The following is a 13577-nucleotide window of genomic DNA, read 5'->3' on the forward strand; positions in this document are numbered from 1 at the left end:
AGAAACACAATTAAATTAAAAATAAGAATTACCACATAATCCAGCTACTTTACTTCCAAATATGTACACAAAGGATATAAAATTAGCATGCCAATGATATACCTGCACTTCTATATTCATCTCAGCGTTATTCATTACAGCCAAGATATGGTAACAACCCAAGTGCTCATCAACACATCAACAGATAAAGGGTGGCACATATACACAATGAGATATACTATAGAGCCTTAAAAAAAGGAGGATGATCTTTTATTTATTTGTGACCAAATGAATGGAATTGGAAGATATTATGCTCAATGTAATAAGAGAGGCACAGAAAGACAAGTATAGAATGATCACAATTATATGTAAAATCTAAAAAAGTTGAACTCATTCAAACTGTGAATATGTCAGATGTGGTGGTTCATGCCTGTCACTACAGCACTATGGAAGGATGAGGTGGTTGGATCACTTCAGGTCAGAAGTTTGAGGCCATAGTTGTGTCACTGTACTCCAGTCTAGGCAATGCAGCAAGGCCCTGACTCTCTACAAACACAAAAAATTAGTCAGAGATTGGAGTGTGGGGTGGTGATGGGAGTGGATTGAGAAAGAAGAGGTGTTCATCAAAGGGTAACAAATTTCAGTGAGACAGGAAGAATTTCTGGTTATCCTTTGCATCGAATGGTGATCACAGTTAATAAATATCAACTTCAAAATTGTTTAATAAATAAAAGGACAGGCATGATGGCTCATGTCTGAAATCCCAGCACTTTGGGTGGCCATGGAGGGAGGATCAGTAGAGGTCAGGAGTTCAAGACCAGCCTGGCCAACATGATGAAACATTGTCTCTACTGAAAATAAAAGAATTAGCCAGCTTTGGTGGCATGCTTATCTCACCCCAGCTACTCGAGTAGCTGAAGCAAGACAATAACTTGAACTTGGGAAGTGGCAGTTGAAATGAGCTGAGTTTGCACCAGTGCACTCAAGTCTGGGCAACAGAAGCAAAACTCTATCTCAAAAATACAGATTGTTTAAAACGTAGAGTTTATATAGTCTTACCACAAAGAAAGAAATGGTATGTATGTGAGGTAATGGATATGGTAACTATTACAATATGATTATTTTGCAATATATACATGCATTATAAAAGCACTTTTTGTCCCATAAATATTTATATTTGTTTATTTAAAATACAAATTTTAATAGAATGAATTACAGTTAAAATAAACTTGGCTTAATATACATAGACAGTAATATATGCTAAAGTTCTCTTCTATTTTGAATATTTGGCTTCTATTATTTCTTGAGGAAACAATCACGATGAGAATGGATGAAGAACACTAAAGCTTAACGTTGTATGATTTACATTATTTTGTTGTGGTTGGTCTTTCTCCTTTTTTTCTTTCTACCAAAGCAATGGTGACAACTTTCTTATTCACACTTTCTTCTGAGTTTCTTTCTCCTGAGAAATCACCAGCAAAAATAAAACTTGTGTAGATTTGTGTATATATTTTACTGCCGCTTGTTATGACTCTGTTTGCCTTTGCTTTGGATTTCCCAGCTTCTTAAAACACTGATTTGCTTATTATTTTTTGTCTCTTTGTACCATTACTTCTTCACTCTACCTGCAGGGTCATTTCTTTTTATTTTAGTTTAGTTTAATTTTTTTGAGAGAGAGTCTCTGGCACAATCTTGGTTCAGTGCAACCTTAGCCTCTTGGATTCAGGTGATTCTCCTGCCTCAGTCTCCTGAGTATCTGATATTATAGGCATGCACTACCACGCTTGGCTAGTTTTAGAATTTTTAATTGTAATGGGGTTTCACCGTGTTTCCAAGGCTGATATTGAACTGACCTCAAATGATCTGCCCCCACAGCCTCCCAAAGTGCTGCAATTACAGGTGTGAGATGCCACACCCGGTTTGATCATTTTCTTTATTAGATCTACATGCTGCTTCTCTTAGTCCTACATATGCCACTATCAACTCATTTATTTATTTTATGTGATAGGAAGACTCATGGAAAGAGTTGGTCCTGAAAAGGATTAATTTTATTTTTCTTAACTCTCCTTTCTTAAGGCATTTACCCTGTTTTTAGAATCATATTTTATACTTGTCACTAAATCCCATATATCACTTGTCTCTTGCATATTACACCAACAGTCATTTGTATCTGTAAAACTGATTCACACCAGTATTCTTGAAATACTATTTTGCTTTGGATTACACGACTCAACTTTCATCTGATTTCTCTATTTAATTGTCAGTGTGTTTTGCTTCATTTTATCTAATAGACGTCTGTTCCTTAGATCATTAATGGAACTACATAGAATACCTGTTTCTCCTTCCCTTTCTCCTTCCCCTTTTCCCTTCCCTTTTTCTTTCCTTTCCTTTTCTTTTATTAAGAAAGTGTTCTGTTACCCAATCTGGAGTGCAATAGTGAGAACTTGACTGACTACAGCCTCAAATTGCTGGGCTTAAGCAATTTTCCTCCATTGATCTCCTCAGTAGCTGAGACTACAGATGCACACCACCACCCCTGGCATTTTATTGATGTTGTTTTGAGACAAAAGCCTCTTAAGTTTTAAAGCTGTAGTTCTAAGGAATTCAATCAGTGATATGATCTCTGAATTTCTATACATTGTGCTTTTCTTTTTTTTTTTCTTATGAGTGCCCCAAAATTAAGACAGCTAAATTTAAAACTTCCCCTGAACTTCTTTACACTTTCTACATGCCTCTCTCCCATCATTTTTTGTCCAAAAGTACATCACCTATATAACATAAAAACTGGGGATATTCCAAATACAATTATTTTCCCTCATCTCATTCATATTTTATCTTTAACAACTTATTTCTTATCTACCACCTACAAATTTTTTTTCTGGTTGCTGTTTATGCATTAAAGGTGAGGTCATCATTTATTGTTCCCTAAATGATAGTATCAACATCTTAATTTACATCCTTCTTCTGTGTTACCCTGTTCAATTTATTTTTCATTGAGGGTCTAGAATTATTCTACTTTTCAACGAGTAAAATACATCTCTTTTCTTTTCCTTTCTGTTCTTGTTCCTTTCTGCTTTACTATTAACTGTTACTTTATGAAGTGAGGAGCCATTTCAGTGTTATTTACTATTATATCCACCATTTTAGGAGCGATTTCAGTGTTATTTGCTATTATATCCACCATTTTAAGCTAGAATTCTGAGCTATAATAATGTCTCTCTAAGTGTTTAATATTATAATAAATAATACAACTTTGTAATTTCAATATTAAATTTTTGAATACTGTCTATATAGTATTTATGAAACAATATTTTAGTTGACTTGCAGATAAGCTTATGCTATTTTTTCACTCACTCCTTCCATTTCTATCCTTCCTAGCTATAAGACATTTAGAGGTGTGAACTTGACATATTCTTCTCTATACTTGAGAGCCTGTTGAAGTGATGTGAATAAAGAAATGTACACTGACCATTTAATTCATGTTAATAAATATAAATGTTTAAAATTTAAAATTTATTTAAATGTTTTTATTACTGAAATGTATTATTACAGTTATTATATATATTTTTTTATTATTCAAAACTCACTATGGGAAACAAACATGGAAAAATCTCAAGTAATTCATTATTTATCATTCCTTTTATTATAGAGGTCACAAGCCTTCTCCTTACTGGTTAGGACCATATTTCCACAACAGTCGTAACATTTCACTTTTCATTTTCCAGGGAAATCTCAGGAGTGTCTTTTGAACTCTATATTGATATGCCTACAACTGCCCAGTGTAATTCTGTCTTCTTAGGAAGGTATGACTCTGCAAGATGAATATGATAATGTCTTAAAATATCACACTTACATTTAATTGTACAAAACACCACTAATGTAATAATAATATATGAGCTGCACATTATGTAGTCTATATAGAGAGTTAATTTTTACACTCAAATACTTTAGTTAGAGACTGTGAGATTAAACTGGCCCAAGATGGAACTGAATTATCTGTAACAACTACCATGCTGTGGTGAAATGAAGTAACTGAACTCTTAATAATTTGGAAAACAATAAAGTCATATCACTTAAAATTTGCTAACAGAAACATATATTTCTTAACTGTTTCTTATTACATGAAAGACAGAATGGCTTTCATGATAATGATGGAAGCAGTGTCAAATAAAATCTTACAAGACAGTCTGGACATGATGGCTCCATGACTGTAATCTCAGCACTATGGGAGGCTGAGGCAGGTGAATTACTTGAAGTCAAGTGTTTGAGATGAACGTGGCCAACATGGTGAAACCACCTCTCTACTAAAAATAAGAACATTATCTAGGCATGGGGGTGCATGCCTGTAATCCCAGCTACTCAGGAAGCTGAGAGAAGAGAATCCCTTGAACCTGGAAGGCAGAAGCTGCAGGGAGCTGAGATCGCACCACTGCCCTCTGGCCTGGGTGAGAGAGTGACTCCATCTCAAAAAAAGACCTCTCTGAACATTGAAAAGCAAGGTAGATTTCATGAAGTTTCTATTTTATGTTGTTATTAAAGTTAACTGGGTTTAAAGTGAAGAGATATAAGGAAGAGAAAACAACCTCAGACTTGATTTTTGGAGCTCTGGAATCTAATAACGTAACTCAGGGGTGCGTTTAATGAAGAAAGACAGGACCTCTAAGTTTGGGTAAGACAGTATGTGGCATTGTAACTGACCATCATCACCCATTCTATGGCTTCATGGCAACTGTGAGGAATATTAAATTCTAGATGCAGATTTTGATGCACGTGTGGAAATACGGAGCTTTTCTCAAATAATTGTGGTTGTGTGATTTAAAATGTCTGAGGCTCCCTTAGAGATTATTAGCTCGGAGGCTTTTCTTTAGCCCACCTCAGAGCTTTCTTGGGGACAGAAGTTGACTCCCAGGAGGCATTTGTGGAAAGGAAATATACTAGTTGGAGCCACTAGTAGGAAGGAGTAAGAGTCAGATCAAGCAGTACACAAACAAAATACCTGGAAAGAAGAGGCTGGTGAAGAAAATTGATGTGGAAAATCAGCTTTGAAAAACTCTCACAGTTTGCTGCTGTTTATTTTGGATTGGGTTTTAAATAGTCACAGAACTTGCCCTGTGGCCCACATTGGAGTCCTGTGGCATGATCATGGCCTACTGCAGCGGCAACCTCCTTGGGTTCAAATGATCTTGCCACCTCAGCCTCCTGAGCATCTCACCTCTCTGGAATCCACCAATCCTCCCCCCTCAGCATTTCACAGTACAGGCATGGGCCTCCAAAACTAGCTTATTTTTGTATTTTTTTATACAGAAGAGATCTTGTCATGTTGTCAAGACTGGTCTCATACTTCTGGCCTCAAGTGATTTGTTCTCCTAAGCCTTCCAAATTGGTGGGATTACAGATATAAACCACCATACCCAGACTCCTACTGGTATATTTAGAAGGATATAAGAATGTCCATTTTGGATGCATGCATGGAGAAGACCCCAAAACTTTTCACTTTTCGCTGACTTTGGAATAAACACTAGAGTTCCTGAAGGAGTCCATATGCAAATTCTGGACAATTTTTCCTTTCTTTCTTTTCCTCTTCTTCTTTTCCCTCCTTGGATTGTTTTTTTTGTTTTTTTTTTTAAGTGTGTCAAGGACAGCAGATGATGAAAAGGATGACAGAACACAGATTAAATGTTCATACATGACAAATAATACAGACTGCAAAACTAGCTTTAAAGAGTTGTGAAACAAGTACACAACCCACAAACTAAGCAATTGTGGAGGTCAAGAATTTGTTATCTGAATATGATGAATAATATTCAAAGTGTTCAACATTCAACAATAAAATAAAAGACATTCAAAGATAAACGCAAAAAAAGCACATTCGAAGAAAACATAATTAAAAGAAACTATTTCAGAAAGCCCAGGCATGGTACTAACTAGGGAAATCTTTCAATTCTCTTCAATTTAATGTTCTCAAAGACCTAAAGGAACCCAGTAGAACAGTGATTTAAAATTGACAATACCAATAAAGACATTTACATTATTTAAAAAAATGAAATCAATAATCTGTAACTAGAAAGATTGAGTAGCTTGTGAGGGCATGCAAAAAGTGTAATGAGGCAACTTGAAGATTGATTGTTTGATATTATTCAGTGTATGAAACAAAAAGAGAAACAAGAATAATGAAAAAAACTAAGGTTGCCATGGAATTCCATCAAGAATATGAACATATTCATAATGGGAGTTCCACTGAAAAAAGAGAAATATGGGGGGAAAAAATATTTGAATGAACCATAGCTGAAACTTCACAAATGTGTTGATAGATGGAAATCTACTGATTCAAGTATCTCCATAGAAAAAAAAAATACTCCAGGAAGAATAAACTCAAAGATATCCACAATGAAACACATGAACTGAAATTGACAGAAGACAAATAAATAGAGAACTTTAAAAGAAGCAAGACAGAAGTAACTGATCACATGCAAGTTATGATTCATGACATTAGCAGCCAATTTCTCATTATAAATTATGGAGGAAATAGGTCATGGTGATGAGATCTTCAAAGTGCTGAAATAAAAAAAATAAGTCAATCATAAACTCAATATCTGTCCAATCAAAATTTAAATTTTTGAGCAAGTAAGGCATTTCTAAGCAAACAGAATTAAAGAGAGTACATTCCTACTAGAACAGCCTTACAAAACATGATAAAAACATACAAGGCATGAAAGTAAAGTAGTATCTCATGTGAAAATAAAGAAATAAAGAACATCAATAAAGTAATTACACCAGGAAATAGAAAAGCCAATATTATTGTATACGGGGTTCTTGTGACTTTATTTTTCTACTGTATTTAAATGACAAGAGGAAAGTCACAGTATCTTACAACTGTAATCCCAACCAACGATGGGGATTTCTTGAGCCCAGGAGTTTGAGACCAGTCAGGGCAACAAAGTGTGACCCTGTCTCTACAGAAAATCAACAAAAATAGCCAGCTGTGGTGGCATACACTTCTGTCCCAGGTACATGAGGAGTCGAAGTGGAAGTATCCCTTGAGCCCAGGAGCTGGAGGCTGTAGTGAACCATGTTTATCCTATGTGACTGAAACCCTGTCTCAATGAAGTAAAATAAAATTCAATAATAACATAAAGAAATGACAGAGAATAAAACAATAATTACATATCTGTGTTGTTGGTAGAAAAATATGTAATATTTTTGTATAAAAATTTTTGTTATACAAAATTTGTATAACAAAAATCGTACAAAATTTGTATATGAAATTTTGTATAACAAACAATTTTTGACAAAAAATAGAAAGGTAGGGAGAGCAATATGAGAAAATGATTTTTGTGTAATGTCAATAGTCAGTTATTGTAATTCACACTATATTATTATAAATTTAAGATATTAATTATAATATCATTAATAGACCATAAGAAAATAACTGTTCAAATATACTGAAGAGAAATGAAGGAGTCAAAATGGTACCTTAGAAAAACAAATGCAAATATAAGCAGTTTTGGAGGAAAGAAATACAACAACACCAATAACAAAACTTTTAGAAAAAAAGGACAAAAATAGGAAAATAAATTCTTGTCAGAAATTAATTTCCATCCAAATAAACTCCAGTTAAACATCAAAGACTGGCAGAATAACTTTTTAAATATTCTAAAATTGAGGGAAAATATAAAGCAAACTGTAACCAAAATAGAGGTAGAATTACTAGACAAATATCAAAATTGTTTAATTGACCAAGAAGGTATAACACTTACATATATACCTATTAACAGATCCTCAGGATATATGAAACAATAATAAATTGATTTCAGGAGCTAGACAGTCCTTCAATAATAGTAATAGTGGGAGATTTCAACACCTCACTTTCAACAATGTATGAAATGACCAAATCCAAATTCAATAAGAAAACAAAGGTCTTGAAAAGCAGCATAAACCAAATAAGTCTATGTGACACATACAAAACACTCCACTCCACAAGCTGACTACACATTCTTCTAAAGTGCATGTTTGTTATTCTCTGTGCTATCCCCAGAATAGACTTTATGGTAGGCCACAAAGGAAGTCTATTATATTTAATATTACTGAAATCACATATAATGTTTTCTCCAACCACAATGTAATAAAACTAAAGACCATTTTCTTTTTTTTTCTTTTATTTCTTTTTTTCTTTCTTTCTTTAAAATAAATAAATAAATAAATAAATAAATAAGTTGGAGTCTCACTCTGTCACCCAGGCTGGAATTCAGTGGTGTGATCTCGACTCACCACAATCTTTCATGTTCAAGCAATTCTCCTGCCTCATACTCCTGAGTAGCTGGGACTATAGGCACACACCATCATGCTAGGCTAATTTTTGTAGTTTTAGTGGAGATGGAGTTTCACTGTATTGATGAGGCTAGCCTCAAACTCCTGACCTCAGGGGATCCACCCACTTCAGCCTCTCAAAGTGCTCAGATTATATGCATGACCACCATGCCTGACTGAGACTCATTTTCTAAAACCTGAAAAATATATATTATTTGGAAATTAATAAATACACTCTTCAACAACCTATGGTTAACTGAAGAATCTGCAAGGAATTGAATAATTTTCACAAATGAAAGAAAAATTAAAACATACTAAAGCTTCTGAAATGCAGCTAAATCAAAGTTGAGAAATATATATGTGTAAACATATAGATATATAAGAAGAAATGTAAAATTTATAACATAAATGTACACACAAGGAAGCAGAAAAAATGTAAACTAGAGGACAGTACTTTTGTAAAAAATATGGCATAGTAAAGGAAGCTGCCATCAATTGCCCCCAACCCTAACCCCTCAAGAACACCCACAGAAAAACCAAAACCAAGTATGCAGTGCCGAGATTATCACCATCAATAACGCAGAGCTCAAAACTGAGAATGAGGCTGTTTCTAGGGTGACAGAGAAGTGAAGAAACCAGGCAGAGGGCAAAAATTTGGCCTTTTATATTCATGACACTAGTCCTCTACTCTGCTGACAAATAAGTGTTAAAAAATAGAAAAAGAAAAACTCTTCTGACTCTTGGTTACTACATTGAATAAAATAAAGTTGAAGTGGATGGACAGCTTCCCCATCACTTTGGATTTCCTGGCAGCAAAGCTATTCGTGCCTTAGCCCAAGGAAGCCTTGTGAGCACCTGAAAAGTGAAAAATAACCTGGGGACAACAAGGGATGAAGTAGCAAGACAGGACTACCATCTCCAGCCTGGATAGCTCAGTCACAGGAGATGCCAAACCTGAATGCCTCTACAGCATTACCATAAGGTATGAGGTATATCGTATAATTTACTTGATGACAAACCTGTAGAGAGCCTTCTCACAGGCTTAGGATATCCCCTTCAAAATCTCTCAGACAGGAGACTGTCAGTGTTTCAAAGTTTGTTAGAGCTGAGATAAACCTGAGCTTAAGGCACCATCTACTGCCAAACAGAGGAACTGACCTAGCCAAAATCAAGTAAACCATGTCCCACCATACTTTTGTCTTAAAGAAAACCCAAAGCAATTATATACAACAAAATGCAAAATAAGACAGAGAAAACAATAAACTAAATAACTAGTCCTTCAATAAAAAGATATATATGTATAACCACAAGAAATAATACCAAACAGGTAATTATAACATCCCTAAATGGACAAAGCATAAACCATTGACCAACGCTAATTAATAAGAATGGCTATCAGTGGTTATCGGATCAAGAATTCAAAATATCAGTTTCCAGGAAACTCAGATCTCTAAAACAACACAGAAAAGGAACTGATACAATTCTGAAAGAAACTTTTAAAAATGGACTGAAAGTATTTAAAAATAAAAAGAGTCCCAGAACTGAGAAATATACTGGTTGAAGTGGAAAATTCAGAAGGCTTTCAACAGCAGAAGAGAACAAACAGAATGAAGAATCAGTGAGCTCTAAAATGAGTTAGGACCAGGTGTGCAGGCTCAGGCCTGTAATCACAGCATTTTGGGAGGCTGAGACTGGTTGATCAGTTGAGGTTGGCAGTTCAAGACCAGTCAGGACACCATGGTGAAACCCTATCACTACTAAGAATACAAAAAATTCTCTGGGCATAGTGGTGCACACCTGTAATCCCAGCTATTCAGGAGGCTAAGAGAGGAGAATCACTCGAACCTGGGAGGCAGACATTGCAGTGAGTCAGTGTTGTGCCATTGAACTCCAGCCTGGGCAACAGAGAAAGACTTTGTCCACAAAAAAAAAAAAAAAAAAAGTAAAATAAAAAAGAAAAGAAATGAAAATTAACATAGGTTATTAAGAAATGAACAAAGAACAAAACAGAAAAACAATCAAAAAGAATGAACGACATTTACCAGATATACAAAATTCTCTTGAATAAGCAAATCTAATATTTAGCAATATTCATGAAAGAGTTCAGCAAATGGAAGGTATATACAGCATATTCAAATGAATAATAACAACTTTCAAAAATTTGAGAGATATAAATATATAGGTTCAGAAAGATCAGAGACTACAAAAAAGATTAATACACCATAAAACTACCCCACAACAAACAAGAATCAAGCACTCACTCTCAGTCACCACTGCAAGCTCACCCACCTTGTTCTTCTACCACTCTACTATCCCACTCCTCCGCCCATCGCAATAGAAAAAGATATAGCCATGCTGGTCATTGACAATGGCTCTGGTGTGTGCAAAGCTGGCTTTGCTGGGGACGACGCTCTCCGAGCCATGTTTCCCTCCATTGTGGGGCACCCCCAGCACCAGGGAGTGATGGTGGACATGGGCCAGAAGGACATCTATGTGGGCAATGAAGCCCACAGCAAGCACAGCATCCTGACCCTAGAGTACCCCATCGAAAATGGCATCATCACCAATTGGGACAACATGGAAAAGATCTGGCACCATTTCTACAATGAGCTGCATGGGGCCCCAGAGGAGCAGCCAGTGCTGCTGACCAAGGAACCCCTGAACCCCAAGGCCAACAGAGAGAACATGACTCAGATTATGTTTGAGACCTTCAACACCCCAGCCATGTACGTGGCCATCAGGGATGTGCTGTGCCTCTATGCCTTTGGGCACAGCACTGGCATTGCCATGGACACCGGAGACAGGGTCACCCACACGGTGACCATCTAGGAGAGCTACTCCCTTCCCCATGCCATCCTACTTCTGGAGCTGGCTGGTTGGGACTTGACTGAGTAACTCATGAAGATCCTCAAAGAGCAAGGCTACAGCTTCACCATCGCAGCCGAGCGGGAAATCATGTGCGACATCAAGGAGAAGCTGTGCTAGGTCTACCTGGACTTCAAGCAGGAGATGGCCACTGCCACATCCTCCACTTCTCTGGAGAAGAGCTACAAACTGCTCGCTGGCCAGATCATCACCATTGGCAATGAGCGGTTCTGGTGTCCAGAGGTGCTGTTACAACCTTCCTTCCTGGGTATGGAATCTTGCGGCAACCACTAGACCACCTTCAACTCCATCATGAAGTGTGACGTGGACATCCGCAAAGACCTGTACACCAACACGGTACTATCCGGCGGCACCAACATGTACCCAGGCATTGCTGACAAGGTGCAGATGGTGATCACTGCCCTGGCTCCTAGCATCATGAAGATTAAGATCATTGCACCCCTAGAGAGCAAGTACTCAGTGTGGATTGGCGGCTCCATCCTGGCCTCACTGTCCACCTTCCAGCAGATGAGTATTAGCAAGCAGGAGTATGATGATTCAGGCCCCTCCATCGTCCACCACAAATGCTTCTAAATGAACTGAGCAGATGTGTAGAATTTGCTGCATGGGTTAATACAGAAGTATAAATTTGCCCTTGGCAAATGCATACACCTCATGCTAGCCTCATGAAACTGGAATAAGTGTTTGAAAAGAAATTGTCCTTGAAGCTTTTATCTGGTATCAGCACTGGATTGTAGAACTTGTTGCCGGTTTTGACCTTGTATTCAAGTCAACTGTTCCCCTTGGTATTTGTTTAATACTGTGTACATATCTTTGAGTTCAAACTTTAGTGCATGTGGCTTGGTCACTTCATGACTGCTGAGGTAAGAACGTGCTTGTGGAAGACAAGTCTGTGGCTTGGTGAGTCTGCGTGGCCAGTAGTCTCTGATCTGTGCAGGGTATTAATGTGTCAGGACTGAGTGTTCTGGGATTTCTCTAGAGGCTGGCAAGGGCTCCTGAAACAGTTGCTTCCATCCTGCCTGTCTGTCAGGGTTGGAAAGTCCAAGTCATAGGACCCAGTTTCCTTTCTTAGCTGATGTTTTCTGCCAGAACACCGTGGGCTGTCACTTGCCTTGAGTTGGAAGCAGTTTGCATTTACACCTGTAAATGTATTCATCCTTTTAATTTATGTAAGGGTTTTTGTATGAAATTCTCAATTCTTTAAAGAGATGACAACAAATTTTTGTTTTCAACGGTTGTGTGAGAACATTAGGCCTCAGCAACACATCATTGTGTAAGGAAAAATAAAAGTGTTGCCAAAAAAAAAGAATCAAGCTCTCAAAGTCTGAGAAATAAAGAAAATTCTAAAAGCACTAAGGGAAAATAAACAAAAAAAAAATAGAGGAACTTGAAATCATTCGGCAAAAGACTTGTCAACAATAGGCTTTTAAGGAATACACAGCATTAAAAGATATAAATTGTGATGTCAAAAATGTAATTGGAAGAGAGGGTAAATGTCTAGAGTTTTTATGTGACAAATGTTTTCAGCTTAAGCTAGTTGATTATTAACTAAGATGTTTTCTCTGAGCCTTTGATGACCATCAAAAGCTATAGCAGCAACACTAACAATAAAAACAAAGCAGTCAAAGCTTATCACTACTGAAAATAATTAAATGTTAAATATTTAAAAGCAGACATGGGAGGAAGAAAGGAAAAAATGATGTATGACTCAATCAGAAACAACTAACAAGATAACAGTAGTAAGAACTTACCTATCAATGATTATCTTGAATGTAAATGAATTGAAACCAGGTATCTGAGGCTCAGGACAGGCCCAAGTAGTGTTGTGGCTGCCTGTCTGCATTTCAAGGTCACTGTATGGTAGGGTCAGTTCTTTGGCTAGAGAAAAGGCTTTTGTGTCACCAGAGGAGGGCTTATTGAGTTGATTTGAGAGACAATACAAGCACCAAGATTTGGAATGTCACAGGTTTGTGTTTGGGAAACCAGCCCAACACCCAGTGGGTACCCTGAGTCTGGAGGAGAAAAAGGAATTAGAAAGAGACACAATAAACATTTAAAATGTGTGTCCAGGAGACCAGCACATTGAAAGCTTGCTCAAGGCCCATTGCTCCTGGATTTCACCCAATTTATTGGTTTACAAGTTTTTGTTCTCAGGGCAGCTGGGAGGGGGAGGAAGGGATGAGGAAAAGGATTAATCAGTGAAGGAGAAATCCTGAGCCATTCAATAAGATGTTTGGCACTGGCAGTTTCTGTGCATTTCCTTAAGCAAAAGTGTGTGTCAAACTTACTTAAGATCTGTAACTTATCAGGACTGAAATGGGTGGGAGCTGGTTTCAGAAGGAGCCAAGATGTTTGGTTGTACTCCACTGCTTCAAGGGAGTGTTATCTCCCTGAGCAACATGTGG

General features: G+C 37.0%; 1 pseudogene; it reads left to right on the forward strand.

The window, feature by feature from the left end:
* Positions 1–10620: 10620 nt before the first annotated feature.
* Positions 10621–11847, forward strand: LOC129053240 (actin, cytoplasmic 2-like; annotated as a pseudogene).
* Positions 11848–13577: the final 1730 nt, after the last annotated feature.

The sequence above is a fragment of the Pongo abelii genome, chromosome Y (assembly GCF_028885655.2).
Source record: "Pongo abelii isolate AG06213 chromosome Y, NHGRI_mPonAbe1-v2.0_pri, whole genome shotgun sequence".
In the NCBI taxonomy this organism is placed as follows: Eukaryota; Metazoa; Chordata; class Mammalia; order Primates; family Hominidae; genus Pongo; species Pongo abelii.